The sequence below is a fragment of the Conger conger genome, chromosome 8, assembly GCF_963514075.1.
Source record: "Conger conger chromosome 8, fConCon1.1, whole genome shotgun sequence".
Lineage (NCBI taxonomy): Eukaryota > Metazoa > Chordata > Actinopteri > Anguilliformes > Congridae > Conger > Conger conger.
The window spans coordinates 36056160-36069676 of NC_083767.1; the positions used below are offsets into that span (position 1 = coordinate 36056160).

At 40.6% G+C, this 13517-nt stretch overlaps 1 protein-coding gene across 1 annotated transcript in view; it reads right to left on the bottom strand.

The window, feature by feature from the left end:
• Positions 1 to 10140, bottom strand: part of slc2a9l2 (solute carrier family 2 member 9, like 2) — a 158170-nt gene extending 148030 nt beyond the window's left edge. The window contains exon 1 of the mRNA XM_061251989.1: positions 10015 to 10140. The gene's annotated coding sequence lies outside the window, so the exon portion shown is untranslated. The remainder of the gene's footprint in view (positions 1 to 10014) is intronic.
• Between the last annotated feature and the right edge of the window lie 3377 nt (positions 10141 to 13517).

The following is a 13517-nucleotide window of genomic DNA, read 5'->3' on the forward strand; positions in this document are numbered from 1 at the left end:
ACTGAATAGCAGTAGAAGAATCCGGTTTTATTTGGAACTCTGACATTTAGAAGTACAAAAAAACCGGGACAATTCATGTCCCGGGAAAGAATAGTCATTTTCCGGGGGAGTCGCTGAAAAAAGAGAATAATCTCGGGAAAACCAGAATGTGTGGCAACCCTATTTGCAGCTGTGTAAGCCCATTCACTGTGTGTGAAAATGTAGAGGTACAAAACATTTGACTCAATAATCAGTATGAAGTCACACAAAGTGACTTACAGTCACCTGCAGTCCCCTCCAAACATATTGGAAGAGCAAGGGCAATTCCTTTGTTTTTGATATACACTGAAGACAATACTATTTTGTATCAGACCACCCGATTTTTAGGTGAGCAAAAGTCTTGGAACATGTGACTGACAGGTGTTTCTTGTTGCCCAGATGTGTCCTGTTAGATTGATTGGTTAAACAATAAATTGTTCTGAATGTCTACTCTTGGTTTTAACCTTTGGTTTTGCCTGCGAAGACTGCATTTGTGTTAGAAAAGATAAACCAGCATGAAGACCAGAGAGCTGACTTTGGGAGAAAAGCAAGCCATAGAAAAGAGGGGAAATCGAAGCATTGGGGATAGCTTATACAACAACTTGGAATGTCCTGAAAAATAAAAGAAAATGCTAGCGTACTGAGCAAGGGACATTGAACAGGTTGACCAAGGAAAACAACAGCAGTTGATGACAGAAACATTGTGAGAGCTGTGAAGAAAAACCCCAAAATATCAGTCAGTGACATACAATCTCCACAGGGCAGGGGTGAAGGTATCTCAATAAACTGTTTTAAGAAGACTTAGAGAGCAGCAATATAGAGGCAATACCATCAGATGCAAACCACACATCAGTAGTAAGAATTGGCTAAAACCAAGAGTGGACATTCATAACGATTTACAACTCAATCTAACAGGACACATATTCCAATACTTTTGCTCACCTAAACATTGGGTGGTCTGATATAAAAGTTGATATGTTTAAGTTGTTTAATAAATTCAGATCTGTCATCTCATTTACATCTTTTGACCTCAAACCCAATTGTCTTCAGTGTATAGCAAAAACAAAGGAATTGACCTTGCGGTTCCAATACTTTTTGAGGGGACTATATGTCTGTGAATCGAAACAGTGTAAAACAAAGTTTTCTGTGCTGAGTGTCCGGAACACAGTGAGTCTGTCATTCTCAAAAACAGTTGTTTCTAACAATCGGGCAAAACTCCAATGTGATATGCAATGAGGGATGGAGGCTCTCTTACAAGGGTGCCAACAAAAGCAGCAAGGCTTATTTTTTAAAATTATACTGGACAGAATACAGAACAATGCATCCAAACAACTGAGAAAAACTGTAGTGCACACATACCAAACCTGCTATAGAGAACATCTTGTCTTTAGCTGATGAGATCATAACTCAGTTGTGTACAAATATTAAAAGAAAGATTTGTGGCTCCATATGGAAACTACAATTACACATTATCTAGGACTCAACAAATGAGCAGCATTTGGGCATGTTCAGAATATAAATGCACTCTATATCCCATCCAGTTGTATTCTCCACTTCTAAATGATGATAAATCATAGCACTTAAAAAAGCAGACTTGATTCTACGTCCATAAATAAAAAAAGTTGGACTCACAAGACAGGTGTCAATCATTACCTTACTAATAGATTTTTCAGTTTTTTGTGTCAGGACTAAACGATTGCTGGTGTGAACTTATGAGTTGATGTCCTGTTTTCTTTTAGCTTTGTGATAATATTTTCTTTAGACACCACTATGTGTTTTGTTAATGGTAGGAAGACTTTTGAGAACACAATTGCTGCATGCATTTACTGTCACCTATTCTCAAAACCAGCACAGTTGTTTATTTTCAGTAAGGCGAGCCAATTATATCGCTCCCACGTGTGTGGACCAAACTCGGAGCAATTGTTTCTGTTCAGTTGTTTCTAACAATGCATCTGAACAATTGAACAATACTGCAATGCGATATTCAACGGGGGTTGGAGGCTTGATTACAAGGGAGCCAACAAAACCAGCATGGCTTGTTTTTTTTAAAATAGGGAGGTAAAGTAGATGTATTTGGAATGATACTTCCGGTATACTTCCCCTTATTAAAAAGAGCAAACTATATAGCATTGAAGTCTGGATTCGCAGTATGTTTTTCATGGTTTAAATACATACAGCTATATATTGAATACAATGGGAGTTCACTTCGTAAAAGGTAATGTTCTGCGTTTTTAGCTGAGATTAGAATCCCACAATGCTATCCCTTTAATAGTGACAAAAAATGGGGGGGAAAAAACCCATGGGTGTGAATATGTTGGTACATATCGTGAGACTGGTCATCCCAGGATAGATAAAATCGTCTTTGTTGTTGCATTTGGTGCACATCTGACCGTACGCTCGCAACTAAGAAAAAATGTAAAAAGCAATGAAAAGCCGCATAGGGATCATTTGCGATTTAATGCTTCATTTGCTTACATGAAGTTGTTGTTGTTTCCGTCTATGATGAAATCCACTAGCATAGCATATAGCAGTATACCGGAAATGCCATTCACTTCCACTGTGCCTCCCTATTCCACAGTTACAGTTCTGACTCATCAAAATGTGCTTAGCTGTGGGACAGCTCTCTGCCGAGCCATGCTGGCTACAGCAAAAAGCAGAGCCTTTGTGCACAGGGTTGACCTTCCAGTGCACCAAAGGATCCGTTTTTTTATATGATCCTTCCAAAGTGCCGGCCAATGCGATTAAAGGGAAAAAATTCAAACAATTCACAACTCAATGTAAAATATCTTAGGGCTCTGAGAAAACATTCCAAGGGAAGTATATATCTTTCCCAGGGATCGGCTATCATCCCACAGTCAGACAGAGCCCCTTATCTACAGTGAATGGCCTGCTCTCTCACGAGGTAAAGGGTCACATGCCGGGGAGAGAGAGACAGAAGAGCAGTCAGTGCATTTATATTCATATTCAAAAGTAATCGTGTTATCCTGACCTACAGGAAAGTTCTGGGAGTACAGTATCAGTGCCTCTTGATTAATGAATTAATTTAGTCATTGTTTCTTTCATAAATGAAGTTTACTACAAATTTTGTTGTATTCCGGAAATTACCACTCCTTTCTCAAATGCCAATACTATGTCATTAATTTCACATTCATTAATTTGAATTTACTAGCATCACCTTCATCTTGAGCATCCCCTCTGCAACGTTTACAGTAAAGTTAACTTTATTTTGATGGCACAATTACATTGACAAAAGCAACGCGACTATTTAATCTTAGTATAGTGTAGAGATACATTTTTATGAATCAGTACCCACTCTTTAGCAATAATTACTTATGGATTTAAACCCTGCTGGGGATCAGTCATTCAAAAAACATCCAAACATTTACATAAGTTTCAAGGTCTCTGGCTTGATTCTAGCAGTAATACAAGGCAAGCAGGCTGTAAATATCCTCGAGAACGAGATAGACAGTCTCATATACAGTGTTTATAGACAGATATAAATTGGGCAGCATGCCACACAGATCTGTTGATCCTTTGTACGGATAATAGAAAGCATAAAAACTTCACTGCAAAAGCACATTTTTACAAAAAGATTGTTGCTGTTGTTTTTCTCTGTTGCTCTCTTCGGGGGATTTTTCCCCCCCTCAACAGCAACCAGCAGCCTACACGCTGTAAGAGAACCCTGGATATCAAATTTCACCAGTGAAGATTAAAGCACACGTGAGCACATGCAAACAACAAAACACATACACAGTCGCACTCACACACATCTGACAGTACCTTTAGCATGTGACACAGTGCTGGAGTGCTGAGCAATGCTGATCTTACGTGTACACATTCCGTAGGTCTCTGGTGGTTTTTTATTTAATAAAGAGGCCTGGAGAGAAAGCCCAGATTCCACCCCCCCTCCTCCCCCTGCCCAGCAGAGAGTATACTACACCTCACTTTCCTGTGTGTGTGTGTGTGTGTGTGTGTACATGGTGTGTCTGTATGTGTGAGTGTACGCTTGTGTGTTTGCATCTGTGCTTATTTATGTGTGTGTGCGCTGTGCATGTGTGTGCGCTGTGCATGTGTGCGCGTATGTGTTTTATGTGTGTGTGTGTGCGTGTACATCGTGTCTGTATGTGTGAGCGTGCGCTTGCGTGTTTGCATCTGTGCTGTGTGTGTGTGTGTGTGTGTGTATACTTTTGTATGTGCCTGTATGTTTGTGTGAGCGTGCACTTGTGTATGTACAGGGTGTGTGTGTACGTGTGTGAGCATGCACTTGTGTTTGTGTCTGCACTTGTGAGTATGCATGTGTACAAGATGCCTTCTAAGGTGGAAACATTGTTGAGTTTTTGGGAGCATTTTGAACAGTTCCAGGCGCCTTCTGTGAAATAATATTTTGGATTTGGGTACCCTACCTTTTCTTTTGATCCAGCATAGACAGAAGCCAGGGCAAGCAAGTCCGCGTAGGTGTGATCCTGTGACAGCAGGACTATTTTACAGCTACTGAGCCCAGGAACATCAGTGCTTCACGTACACGTTTTCTCTGCACTCCACTCTGCAGACCATACTGCTAACTTTCCATATGCTTCTATTGCATTAACTTCACCAAGATAAGCTATTACAGCTTTTGTTACTGTCTCTATGGAAACAGGCAGAATTCTTCCCACTGCGGGATAAAGGGTACATTTTGTGCTGTGTGTGCGTGTAAGAATTATTATGAAGTTGTAAGCCAGTCATAAGTAACATTTGGTCTCATGCGCTGGTCAGCTTGCTGACTTCCCCCTCCTGGAGCATACATTGTTAGCCCCCACCGTTGGCACACATGCCTGTGGGGGAGAGCTAGAGAAGGATTCTTAGAGGCGCCTTCTTGGGCCCTGGGGGCCCCCCTTTTCTCACATTCCTGACAAGTTACAGAATACTGGAGATGGTATAAAGATGTTTCATGATAATCCCAGGTCAGAATATAGTAATGTTTGGTGTTATTCTGATTGGCTCAGTGCGACTGGTGTAATGGTCTAGTTTTTGTAACAGTCTACCTTTGATCGCATAACCATTCAGGAGCCGAGGGGAAACTGGGCAAAAGCCGTCTCTGCAGAAGCCATGTGTTTTAGCCCCCTGCCTGGTGGGCCTGGCTGTAAATTATAGATGGGTGACTCACTTTTAGGGTCAAGAACTAAGGCCTGGATTTCGGAGATAAGGAGAAGAATCCAAACAGTCTGGGGTGTCTCCTTTCCTTCCATTCACCCAAATCAGGTTTATCCAAAAGGTATATTACCATGAGAGGCACACATACATATTTACAGCATAATGCAGTTATCATGAAAACTCCCAACTACAGCATTCATAGATATGATGGGGCGGCCTGTAGCATGGTGGTTAAGGTCAGGAAGGGCTGCCATTTGTGAGGGGCCTGAGAGCTGGCGTTTCAATGTTGTTTAGACTACCTGTTGGGGAGTTAAGATGTATGAGTGGTCCAAGGCCAGTTGGGTCATGGGAAAAGAATCCTCCCGAACATTGGTGACCTCCCTGTGACCCCATACCTGGTCACTTCCAAGGGGGAAGACTCTGGACAATGCCACAGTGCCCTCATTTGGGCACTGCTGTCATTACACCGGTGACTGCTCTCCTAGATTAAATATTCAAAACTGCTATTAAGATAGTAAATAGACCCGGTAACACCTTGAAAACATTGCCCATGTGATCCTTGTATTATTGCATTAAGTCTTATGTAATGATAACAGGAATTGCATGTAAAATGGATAATCAGGAGGGAAGTTTCATGATAACTGCAACATAATAGAACATAAGGGTAATCTGTTTGGTATGGATGTGATCTGATAAAAATCAAGGAATCGGATGAGATACATTTCATACCAAATGGAATTTAATAAACTATAGTTTCAGGTACTCAGGGGAAAACCTACACATCCTCTCTTGGTAATCATCTCATTTTCCCTACTCAACAACCCCCAACGGTGGGGGTCTAAATTCCAGATTTGACCACCCCTCCAGGTTGATTTATGGCACTGTCGCCTGGTTCCAAACGTATGATTTGGCATAAAAGCAAGGGAGACAGACCAATCTGGGAAGATCGTATTCGACTTCCCACACAGCATATTGTACGTGTATGTAAGTATCAGGAAGATCGTATTCGACTTCCCACACAACATGTCTTATGTATGTATGCATGTATGTGTAGCAGCGGAAGATCGTATTCGACTTTCCATACGGCATATTCTATACTCTGTGTTTGTGTGTAGTCCAAGCAGGCTAGGTATGATTATTTACTCTCTCTATTCTTAATTTGTGTATTTTGTAATTGATTTTGATATTCTAAAGCTAATAACCTACATGTCTGTAAATAAACTATTTTGTTTGTAAATTGCGTGATCTCCATGACTCTAATTCATCTTGTACCTTTTCAGCCTAAATTACAACTGAATACTCAGGGGGAAAATGGGGGCCAAAGACTGACCGATCGGCAGTTTGGTACATTTGTGATAGTTCTAAGCTGTGAGGCCAGCAAGTTTCTGCCAATTAAAGGGTCGGTGATGCACGGCTCTTGTTGTTTGGTGCGAAGGGAACCCTTGGGCGTTACGGCGCTGGTTCCTGCCAAATTAGCTCTAAGGAGCCCAGTTAATGCTACGCCGCTCGCAACTATCATGGCAGTTTTGCATGTATTGTGTTGACTGGACCCTCAGCCTCTGAGTTCTACACCGAACTGAGATTTCAGTAATAATGTCAATCGCGAGAGCATATATTGAGTAATGGTGGCACAGGTACAAGTCGAATGTAATCACTCCCGAGGTCCGCGTAAGTTGCAAACCCAAAGTTCTTAATTATATTTTAAAAGGAGTCAGATAAACGAGTAAAACTATAGTAACCACTAAGCGTACAATACGGCCCTGTTTGAGAACGGAGAATATTAAGAATTGTACTGATCCGTTTCTGGCCAGCTGTAAGCGGGATATGGGGCAGGTCAATCCATATCCGACCCATGGCAACGGACCCAGTATATTCTTAAACATAATTGTGCTCTGTTCTTGTACGGAGGATAATAATTAACCCTACTAATGTTCTCCCAGCAACGCCAGAAGGACAAGCATGCAAAACCCCCTTCGGCCCCCGCTAAATTCTGTCATTGGATTAGCGTGGGGTTTTACAAAGCCATCAAAAGCACTCTGCATGACCCACATATGTTTGACACATGCAGTCACATTCATGGTTAGTTTCCAAAAGCTCAGTTCAAAGGCATTTCTCCTCAAAATAAATGTTTTAATGTTTCAGGTTTAGCTAATGCCGATTGAGATAGTTGCGTTAGTGTCAGCTGAAAGTCCACCAAACTTGCTAATTTATGTTTATACAACCTATTTTAATTTTTGTTTTTATTACAGTATGGTAATACCGTATCATGAAGCAAGTCCTCATGAAGGTCTACCTAGCCCTCTATGCAGTGACATAAGCACTCATAAGTGTCTACATAGGCCTATGCAGTTCTTACATCGGTATAGTCATAGAAATTGATACTGGATTAACTCCAGACTCTCGGGGGAAGGCCTGTCAACACACTCCAGGGATATTTAAAGAGCCCTGCCAGCAGGGCATGGCCAAAGAGCAGCTTCTGAATGAAGACATCAGCACAAAATCCACAGCACTCCCACCTGCCAGCAGGAAGGAAGGATCACGTGGGTCCGATTCTGGCAGGGCAGCCAGAAAAACACAGAGCCTCCTTATTTCCAGCACGCAGCACACAGCACGCAGGCACCAATCACCACACTCCCAAACACTACAGCATCTGTTTTACCCAGTACAGAATCTAGCCTAGCTATGAAACTAGCCTGATTGCACAAACACACTGAGGATATGGTATTAAGAGCACTGTCGGTTGGTTAATAATAACAGTTGGATCTTTTTTTATCCTGGGGCAGGGGGGAAACTCTAGTAAATAACAAATATGACAGCCGTGGTCATGCAAGAGTTATGATGTAGTCCAGGGGTGGCCAACCCTGGTCCTGGAGAGGCACAGGGTGTGCTGGCTTTTGTTTTCACCCTAAAAAATAAGCAACCAATTCAGACCCAAGAACCAGCTGAGGCAAGTTAACTAATTAACTGCTTTAAGTGATCAAATGATCCAAAAGCTGAGTAACAACTGAGTAAAAACTGTACGTCTTTCCAGGACAACGGTTGGCCACCCCTGATGTAGTCAATGAAAAAAGACCAATCACAAAGTTTCAAGGGATTTCATTTATAGCCCATTTAGCTATTGCTAGCTTGCTATGTCTGTGCATCAGGCACTAATGCAGCCTACCTGAATAATCACCATGTGATTATTAATGATTGGCATTTATATAGCGCCTTTATCCAAATTATACTATTGATGCTTCTCATTCACCCATTCATATACACACACGCACACCAAGGGCTCTTGGTTGCCATGCAAGGCACCAACCAGCTCATCAGGAGCATTTAGGGGTTAGGTCAGGGGTCGGCAACCCTGGTGCTGGAGAGCTGCAGGGTGTGCTGGTTTTTGTTTTCGCCTTAATACCAGCAACTGATTCATACCCAAGAAACCAGGTGAGGCCAGTTCACTGAGTAATCGACTGCTTTAATTGATCAATTAAGTAACAACAAAAGCTAGCACACCCCGTGGCTCTCCAGGGTCAGGGTTGCTGACCCCTAGGTTAGGTATCTTGCTCAGGGACACTTCGACACACCCAGGGTGGGATCAAACCGGCAAACCTCTGGCTGCCAGATGACTGCTCTTACCGCCTGAGCTAATGTCGTCCCATTATTAAATACTAAAGTATATGCAGACATCCATGCTAGGGGCCTCTAGCTGTGAGGAGGGAGGTAAAAAGCTACTGGGTAATCAGCACTCTGTGTTGGAAATTACAATTCAGGCTATTAAAAGCCCACAACACCCATCTAGTAAGCACAGCAGTAGAGCCAAATTACTGCTAATTAAGACAAGCCTGTTGAGACAAGTCACAGCTGATTGGCTCATCTGGGGTCAGCCAGTGGAGGATGGGCTCTCCTTCTGTAGCTGGATTCTTCACAAGATTTCCTCCCATTGGGGAGGAGTTATTTTATTTTAATAATATTTGTTTATTTAAAATTGTTTACATCCCATTGGGGAGGAGTTATTTTATTTTAATAATATTTGTTTATTTAAAATTGTTTGCATTTTGAGGGGTTTGGCCCAGATTTTTGTAACTAAACACCAGGAACGCTTCAAGACAACAGAGGTCTCCAGCCATTTTCTACCTTCCCAGAGGACCAACTAGTCAGGCCTTCTCTATAAGGGCCTGTTATCAGTTCCTTGCTACAGCTTAGTTGACAACCCGGGCTTCAGAAGAGTTTACCCCAAGTTCTGACCTTGGAAGCCATCAGATTCAACTGATTTATAGCGTGCACAAAGGAAGAGACATAGACTGTGGGTGGAATTCATACAGAAACTGTCCCCTTTGAGAGAATCTCAGTATACTGCTTTCACAGCATGTTAGCAGTCTCAACATACAGAGATTTCAGTTTTAGATTTTTAATACATTTGCAATCATTTCTAGGAACATGTTTTCACTTTTTTTTATGGGTTATTGAGTGTAGATTGATAGCAATTTTATCAAATGAAAATTAAATCGGCAACACAAAGTGTACAGAAAGTGAGGGGCTCTGAAGGCTTTTTGAAGTCACTGTAGGTGGATACACACAGACCTCTAAATCAGTCAAATTGGCTGTTTTTTTCTGCTCAGCTTCAGTGTGAGGCAAATCAGAGTTAATCTCTCTTCTTCAGTATTAGAAACAAAACAAATAATCTCAAAAACCTTCTGGTGCACTATCGCAGAAACATTGTTTTTGTCCTGTTTAATTTCGATACATTCCGTAAACAGAATGAAGTACTGAGTAAAGCCGAGAGGAGTTCAAACTCCTCAAACACACCTCCATTACTACACCCACACAATGCAAATACATTAATTCATTAGTAAATCAATCAAATGCAATTTAACTCACCACACTACAGAGGAGTCCCCAATCTCTCTCTTTCTCTCTGTGAGAACTTCACTGATGTGGATCACAAAGATGCTGGCAATATTTAGTCATTCAAGTAACAACATTACTATCACATGGCAAACTAATAGGTAACTCAATTTGTGGGAAAAACCTGCCACTAACTGGATTAACTACTTTCCCAGCAGAAATGCCATCACTCACCAAGACAAAGCATTGTAAATGACTCCACCCCACACATGCATACACATTTGCATGCTATACTGCTAGTCGGCAATTAAAGAGCCTTTTGGGTGCACCCTAATAGCAAAATTGGCTTTCACTGGTCAAATGGGCTAGGTCAGGGGTGCACAACTCCAGTCCAGGAGGGCCAGTCGGCAAGCTTGTTCCAACCAATTTCCTTAATTTGTTTTTCTGACAGCTCCAGAAATTATGCTGGTTCACTCCTGTACTTGAGTAAAACCTTTAGGATACACTTGCAGCTGTGGTTGGTGCATATACAAATGTCTGATCATGACATTATTTAGCTAATGAAATCATTAAGAGCAGAAGTTGGACCAAAATCCTGAAGTGGATGGGCCCTTGCTGTGCACCCCTGGGCTACGTGGTCCACCTTACCACATCTATATGCTATAATATATGTTTTTCCGCAAGTATTGAGCAAGATGGAGAAGCACAAATAGCCACACTGTACAGCCCTACCTTTTATCATCAAATAAGGTAACTTAAATGACACATTTATTGTGGTGAAACAGAACTATATGACAAGAGGCAAGTGATGAGATGTCATGTAGGCCTATTGCTAATCAGGTACCATTACCCTTTTGCAAATAATTACACAAAACTCAAACACATTCACAGCATTTCACCACTTTTTGAACGCATTGTATTAATGTTCTTCTTTCTTTTTCTGGGGTACCCATACACAAATTCATACACAAAGTTGGATATAATGTTACATAAACACAAGAGACAACACCTTTCACTTTAATCTGTACGCAACCCTTGACACACTGGGAAGGTGAGTATCTATTGCCATAACAATGTCAAGCCATAAGAGACTGAATGGTGTCGTGCATAATAAATTCCCTTGGAATCTCACCGATTCAATCAGTTCATAGACATTTCTATGCAAGACACTCAATTGTTGGAGAAGAATGATTTAAATATTAAAGTGGGACCAGGCTGTAACTTTTTTATAACGTATTCGGCTAATTATTTTTACTGTAACTTATGCGTCTACAACTTACATAGTCCATTTTTCTTCACCTTTAGAGCTCATCAATCTGGTCACAAGATAAACAATTTGAATGCTTTAAAAGTCAAGGTCTGTATTAACTATTTTACGATGTTATTGTTTTATCGACAACAGTTCCTTATTTCATAACATGTGGGGTGAAAAAGCAAGATTGGGGTCCTGCATTTCTATGATTTTTGTCCATTTTGCCATTGCATAGGCTACTTGCACAGAAGTACTTGTACATATAGCAATGCTATTATCTACATTTTGTATAGGCTCTCTGGAACAATGAGTACTGAGGCCAAGCAGAACCAAAAAAGAAAAAGATGTATTTTGTGATGCCCAAGTCAAGTCAATAGACTTGGTTTTGGAGGCTTTGAAAGAAATCGCTCGTCTGAGTGAATATTTCTGAGGACAGTGAAAACAGCTTGGACTCTACAGCAGAGGTCATGTTCAGTGACCCGATCCCATTTTATTATGGGTTTACATCTAAATACCGTCTTTATTCAATATGCTTAATAAATGGCGTGTGAAATTGTTGGATGTGTTTGACATGTTAATGGGGGTGGAGTATTTGATGAAAGATTTAATCAATAGATTAGTAAACTGTACTATTATAGTTTTTCAATATTCCAGACCTGCCGCAGCCAGAGAGGAGAACAAGGAGAGGGAGAAAGAGGGTGACAGGCAGGGGGGGAAGGGGACATGCTTTTTTTAACAGGAGAATTCAGTGTACAATATCTAGTATTTTATACATCACAAGACCCATAATTATCACATAATTTCATCATATAATTGTAGGTCTTTTTAGTCTCCACGAGGCCTTTATGGAAACCCAACAAGACATAGCTTAGAAAAAAACATGCAGAATGCTCCTTTGGTGACATTTTTAATTAAATTTGAAACGTGATTTGTCCAGCATTGTGGCCATGGTTCTGGGCATGGTTTCATGAACATGGCTAACTCAGTTAACCCGATTAGTAGATATTTTGGAGACAAGTCAGGATTTTCAGCTTCCCAAAGCAAGCTCAAAATTCAGGCAGACCAGGACAACCGGACTTAAGCCCAAACTGGCAAAACCCCAGGTTTAGCAACTGATTTAGTCATTATGAGGGAATTATTTACATCCAGCAATTCATAAAAAGGCACACTGCGAGGCAAAATGAGCCCTGTAGACAGTGTATTTATTGCGCAAGAGATAATATTTACATAATCACTAACAAATGTGTTGGAAGCGTGCCCAAATATCCTGCAAGGTTAACCAGTAACTTCTGCATTATCTTGCTGCATACACATAATTACAATAAAGAGGCTATACCAATCTACAATATATCTTTTATCTTTGACTTTAACCTGCGGGCAGCTCCTTTTGTAGCCCTGGCATTTGTGCTGGGAAGTCATGCAAATTACATAATTTCAGTACAGTGGCATTATCAGAAAGCAAATAAATCAAAGTCTTTTATTTAGTAAACAAATTTATCTGCAAATACCTGCCAGGCTTCCTCTCTCGGCACGTTGGATTTGCAAATAAACATCTTGAGCAACATTATGAAAGCTTGAAAAATATTGCTTCGTACTGAGCCCCTGATCCTGCAGATCCAGTGCACAGATATCAGAGATGATTGAATGCAAGATTTACCAATCAAATTGTAATTCACATAATTAATCGTAGCAAGCCTGATTTTTATTCATGAGATAACATGACACAATAAACAATCCAGAATAATTTGAGGTGTAAGTGATGTACATGAAACAGGGTCCAGGATTATGCCTGTAGTCAAAAGGGTTAGTATAGTAACCATTTTATTTTGGGTATGTCACTTTCAGGCTTTTGTTAAAAAATGCGGTGCTACGGTAGGGGTTAATTGCAAAGTTTAGTTGGAAAATGAATTAAGCTTTTTGCTAATTATCCCCTTTTCTATCGAAAAACTAGTCAGGTGTTCTAAACACATCGTTGTAGATCAGGAAAAGTATAGAGTAGATGAGCATTTAATTTCCCAAAAGCTGCTTTTAGTTATTTTTCTTTAAGAAAAATGTAACCAACAAGGATTAGATGAAATGCCATGTTCTTATATAGGATCACTAATCTAGCTGGGAAAGTTATTTTTAATTCACAATCTACAAAACTACAATAATTAAATAACTCTGACATCCACTCTCCTAGTGAAATTAAAGGTTTAAAAAGGGGAGATTTCCAAAAACATTCCATGTACAAGTTTATCAACATCCAGAGGAGTGTTTTAACATAGCCGATCTCTACAGAAAG